The sequence below is a fragment of the Corvus brachyrhynchos genome, unplaced genomic scaffold, assembly GCF_000691975.1.
Source record: "Corvus brachyrhynchos isolate BGI_N302 unplaced genomic scaffold, ASM69197v1 scaffold210, whole genome shotgun sequence".
Classification (NCBI taxonomy): Eukaryota; Metazoa; Chordata; class Aves; order Passeriformes; family Corvidae; genus Corvus; species Corvus brachyrhynchos.
This window is the reverse complement of record NW_008235687.1, coordinates 56,056-62,058: the sequence shown is the minus strand read 5'-3', so window position 1 is coordinate 62,058 and position 6,003 is coordinate 56,056. Positions and strand designations below refer to the sequence as shown.

General features: G+C 41.8%; 1 long non-coding RNA gene across 1 annotated transcript; it reads right to left on the bottom strand.

Annotated features, from left to right (window-relative positions):
* Window positions 1-416: 416 nt before the first annotated feature.
* LOC108445306 lies at window positions 417-5,624 on the bottom strand. Its single transcript, XR_001860133.1, has 3 exons — window positions 5,614-5,624; window positions 5,413-5,425; window positions 417-533 (listed from the first exon to the last, which is right to left on the bottom strand). It is a non-coding gene; the product is annotated as an uncharacterized LOC108445306 (long non-coding RNA).
* Between the last annotated feature and the right edge of the window lie 379 nt (window positions 5,625-6,003).

Here is a 6,003-nt window from a genome sequence, read left to right as displayed (position 1 = left end):
CCCAATCCCCGGACCCGAGGGTCCTTGCCCACGCAGGGGAACACAAAACAACCAATGGGGAACGAAGCTGACCAGGGGCAGGGAAATCCCGTGCCTCCCCCCCAGGGCCCCTCTCCCAGGGCTACACGGCGGGGGAGGAGACCCCAACAGCAAACTGCTTTGAAAAAGTTTTGCTCAGTTTTTTCCTTCCCCCTCTCAGGTTCGGTTTAGAGGCATAGAAAGGCACAAAGTTAATTTCTGGGCATAGGGCAGCGACATGGGATACACATCATAAAGTCACCCCAAGACAGTCAGTTAGCAAATATAATCCACATTCTGTAAGAAAAAATATATATGGAGCATATAGAGCATATAGAAGAAGAAGAAGCTGGTTTTGCCTGCTGTTGCTGCTTGGCTTTATCATGTAACCCCCTTCGAACTCTGCCTTCAAGAAAGCTATGAGACTATGAAATAAAGAACTTAGCAGAACAGCAGCCTCCTCTGCTCTTTTACCCTGGTCCAAGAAGGAAGGGTACCCTGTCAAAAGCTCAACACTTGTTCTTTTACCAAATCTTGGATTCTACCCTTAAAGGCAAATGTGAAACAAACCCATCTTTCCCCCTTTGGGCATTCATTTCCCAACCTATTGCCACTTGTTCCTAAGTTTTCTGCAATCCAGTATTTTTTTCTCATTTTGCTTACAGGTACCTAGTTTGGATGGGTTATAACAGTGACTGTTGAATAATAAAAAAGGAACCTCGGTTTCTTTCCGTGTAAAGTATTTGGCAGCACTTGCGACATGATTTTGCTGGTATCTCAAAAGGGAAGAAAGAAAAAATGAGTGACAGAAGGAGGAATAATAGAGGTCCAGCATGGCTTATACCCCCACCTCCCATGCCTATGGGGTTGCTACCCAGAGCAGGTGTATATGATCTTCTCGGTGGCAAGTTATAGTGGCCAATCCAGTCTTGCCCTCTATTTCCTCGTCACTTCTTTTCGTTACTTTCCAGGCAAATCGCTTTTGGTACTGTAATTTTCCCACCGTTCCTCAGGTACCTCCCACTCAACAGGCACTAGTAATTCCCATCTACAGGGTGAAGTTATTATCTTAGCTATTCCTAGTTCTATCTGGATAGGGAATAAATTTGTCACTCGACACTCCATACAGTGAGGATGTGTCCTGGGTTGCAGTGTATTCTATTACCATCCTCATGAGCTGTTGAAATCAGGTGGGGCAGTGTTTCCTTGCCTCCTCCCTCCAGGCTATCTTTCTGTTAATGGCCCATCATTGTCCTGCCACATGACTCATAGATAACTCCCTCCAGACTATCTTCTGTTAATGAGCCTCATCAACACTTGGCCTCATGATTCATTACCCCATTGTGAGATGCTCCACCCAGAGGGAGGAACCAAGCATCCCATCCTGGATATAATCTGGGACTCTGAACACCAGAGACAAGGCCTTTCCACTGGATTTCCAGAGGACAGGAGCTACACAGCCACCACTGGACCTTCTGAGGAAGAGCAGGCCCTTTTTCTACAGGATCACCTCTTCAAGAGGACTGCAGCCACCATTCTACCAGACTGCTACCACCACCCTGCCTAGCAGGGACTCAGGTTGTATCTTGACTCTGTCAGTTTGAACCAGTGTTTTCTTTTAGTTTTTTTCTCCTTTTCTTTAATTTCCCCCATTAAATTGTGATTCTGACTTGGTGCCTCCCACTGGTTTGTTTTTCAAACTAGTACAGGGTGCCATTTTTGTGAACTGCAGTACCAATTTTTCTCACAACTTATGCATTTACATTTAACCCATCTAGCATGTCTGGTATTGGGATGAATCAGTCAGGGTATATGGTATGGCACTGATGGAGGTTGTGATATCTCCTCGAGATTAGGATACAGTCTATCCCCTTCTTTATAGCAATCACAGGCTAAGGCTAAAACATGAGGACTCTTTGACCGAAACAGTCCTGATCCTCCTGTTTGGAGTGGAAGTATTCCTTCCCAAGGGGGTGTTGAAGGTTCCTCAAAATTTGTCCAGACGCATTTGATATAAGCTTGGCCTTATTTCCCAATTAGGTGTGATTCTTGGTACATTCCTTGGATCATTTGGGTCTTCCCAGTTCATTACCACCCAGTCCTCGCTTAAGAGTCAACTTGATATCACCCAGCTTAGATGTTATAGTCCACTTCTTAGGTTCTTCCACAGGTCCTTTAATTCTGCTTGTGTGGATCTCTTTCCCTGGTTCGGATCGCTGCCTCAGTTGTCAGTAGTACCTGAAAAGGACCTTCCCATTATGGAGTTAAAGATTGCTCTTTCCATGTTTTTACTAGTAGCCATTCCCCTGGATGGATATTATGGATTTTAAAGTCTAAAGGTGTGATTTGAGGGATTTTCCCTTTCAACCTCAAATTTTCAAGTGTTCTTGCAATTGTGGTGACATATTTTCTAACACTCATTTCCCCTACTTCATAAGTAGCAGTTTCATGTTGGGTGGTCAGAAAGGGTAATCTGAACATCATCCCATAGGGTGACACTCCCAGGCCTGACCTGGGTTGTGTTCGGACCCTCAGTAGAGCCAAAGGTAAACATTTTTCCCATGACATTTGTGTTTCAATCATTAGTTTTGTTAAAGTTCTCTTTAAAGTCTGGTTCATCCTCTCTACCCAGCCTAAACTTTGTGGATGCCATGCATGGGGGATGTAATTCCCATTTTATTCCCAAGACTTGAGATATTTGCTGTAAAACTTTTGACGTAAAATGTGTCCCCCTATCTGAGTCTATTCTATTAACCATTCCATACCTGGGAAGAATTTGTTCCAAAAGGGTTTTACATACCACATTAGCTGTAGCTCTGACAGTGGGAACAGCTTCTACCTAATGAGTTAAATGGTCTATTATTAGTAATAAAAACTTCCAGCTCTGCACTTGGGGAAGTTCAGTAAAGTCCATTTGGATACTTTGAGATGGTCGCAGAGCTAACTCGCGGCCTCCTACTGTTGTTTTTCTCATTACTTTTTTATTTACCTTTTGGCAAGTTATACATTTCTCGGTTACTTGCTTTGCTAATCCAAAGATCCCAATGCACCCATAATTCCTTAAAAAGTGATCACACAGAGCTTGAGTACCCCAATGAGGTTTTTGATGCATGTCTTCTAATATTTTTCTAGTAAGTGGCTTATTAAGTAATTGCCTCCCATCAGGGAGTTTCCATTTCCCAGATTGATCTTGCTCTCCCCCTATCTTACTTAATTCTTTTTCTTCTGCTTCACTAAATTTTGGAACTTCCAATTCTTCCTTATCTGGGGTCAAAATTAACATAACCTTTTTGGCCCCATTTTCTGCTGCTTTTATAGCCTCTCGATCTGCCAAGTTATTCCCTCATTTCTGAGGTCATTCCCCTTTGGTGTCCTTTAACATGTACTACAGCTATTTCTTCAGGCAATTTTAATGCCTCTAAAACCTCTTAAATGAGTCCCTCATGTATCAGTCCCTTTGCCTTTGAATTAAGTAACCCTCTTTCTTCCCAAATTTTTCCAAAGGTGCATACTACCCCAAAGGCATACTTTGAATCAGTATATATGGTTCCTTTCTTTTGTGCTAAATATTCCAGTGCTCTTTTTAGAGCATATAATTCACAAGACTGAGCTGACCAATTTGACGGTAATTTCCCTTTTTCAATGGTCTGCATATTTTTCCCATCAACCAAGGCATATCCTGACATCCTTTTTCCTTGTAAGCATCTAGATAAACCATCAACATATATTTTTTCCCCTTCTGGGAGGGCCTGTTCTGCTAGATCTTCCCGAATTTTAGTTTGGTATTGTATAATTTCCAAACAATTATGTGTTAAGTTACTCTTTGGTTCACCATATAAAAATTGAGCTGGATTCAAACTTTTGTTTACTTCTAGTGTCAAGTCATCACTATCTATCAGAATTGCTTCATATTTTAACATCCTAGAATCTGTTAACCATTTCTCAGCTTTTTGATTTAACACATTCCGGACTGCATAAGGTGTGCACACAATTAGTTTACTTCCAAATGTAAGTTTACGGCTCTCTTCTACCAGAATAGCCGTAGCTGCTATAGCTTGAATACATACTGGCCAATGGCTCACTGGATCTAGCAATTTTCATAAATAAGCTACTGGCCTTTTCACCTCTCCCCATTCCTGGAATAAAACTCCATGAGCTTCTCCATTTTCCACATTCACATACAGATGAAAAGTTTTTTCTAATGAGGGTAAGCTCAAAGCTGGTACCGAGGCTAGTTTCAACTTCAATTCTTCTAATTTATTATCATCTTCCCTGGTCCACTTTATATTTTCCCCCTCTGTCAATTTTTCATATAAAAATTTTATTGCCTGTGTATATCCTTCGATCCATAGTCTATGATATCCCAATAATCCAAGCAGTCTTCTAACTTCCTTCTTTAAAGAAGGAGGGGGAAGAGATAAAATCCCTGCAACCCTCTCAGGATTAAGCTTTTGGCTACCTTTACTTATTAAGTGACCAAGATACTTCACTTCCGATTCTGCAAATTGTAGTTTCCCTTTTGATACCCTTAATCCTTTTTCCCCAAGAAAATTCAATAGTTTTATAGTAGCCTCCCTAACTTTGACTTCAGCTTCCCCTGATAATAAAAGGTCATCCACATATTGGATAATTTGTATTCCAGGAGGAGTGGGGAAAGTCTGCAATATTTCTTCTAAAGCTTGCCCAAATAGATTTGGAGACTCAGTAAATCCCTGTGGTAATTTTGTTCATCTTAATTGTTGCTTTCTCACAATACTTGGATCCTCCCATTCAAAGGCAAAAATATTTCGACTATCTTCTGCCAACGGGCAAGCCCAAAAAGCATCTTTAAGATCCACTACACTAAACCACTGATGCTGAGGTGGGACTTTACTTAACAGGGTATAGGGATTGGATACCACTGGGTAACAGGTCTGAGTTCTCTTGTTAACTTCCCGTAAGTCTTGCACTACTCTATAAGTTCCATCAGACTTGTTTACTGGGAGAATAGGGGTATTATGAGGAGACATACAAGGTTCCAATGTCCCATCCTTTATCAATTCTTCTATTACTGGCTTTAAGCCTTCTCTTCCTTCTAAGGATATGGGGTACTGACACACACATATGGGACATTCTTCTCTTTCAATCATGACCCTTATGGGGTCAATATTCAATCCTACCCTATTTCCCTCCCCAGCCCAAACTTCTTTGTTAATCTTTCCCTCATCTTCTTGGCCAAGTTTTAACACTTCAGCTGTCACCTTCCCTTCTTCCAGTATAATCCCTATTCCTAATTGTACCTGTAAGTCTCTCCCCAATAAGTTGCAACCTGCTGCAGGAACTAATAAGACATCTCCCATCCCTATTCTGGTTTCCCCTTCAATTACTACATTTTTAATGACAGGAACTTTAAACCCTTCTCCTTTTGCTCCTGTTACCTTCACAGTGTTGTTTTGGGGTGACTTTATGATATGTATCCCATATCGCTGCCCTATGCCCAGAAATTAATTCTTGTGCCTTTCTATGCCTTTAAACTGAGCCTGAGATGGGGAAGGAAAAACTGAGCAAAACTTTTTCAAAGCAGTTTGCAGCTTGTTCAAGGTCACACAGAGATACTGACTTTGTTTTTCCAGCTGCGGCAGGGGAGGGAGGAGGCACCTGCCTTGCAATTTTCCAGTCAACTTTTGGCCAGTAGTTCAGTTTCTTTTTCTGCGGAGACTGAGAGTTGAACTTTTTTTCCTTCCCTGGAATTTCGGATTTTCTCCCTTTTCTGCTGGACTGCTTCAATATCAGAGCACATTGGGAGGACTTTCCACTGGCTATTCCCTTCCCCAGCCCAAACTTCTCTGTTAATTTTTCTTTCATCGTCTTGGCTAAGTTTTAACACTTTGGCTGTCATTCTCCCCTCTTCTGGTATGACCCCAATCCCCAGCTGGATTTGTAAATCCCTTCCTAATAAATTGCTGCCAGCCCCAGGAACTAACAAAACATCCCCTATCCCTATTT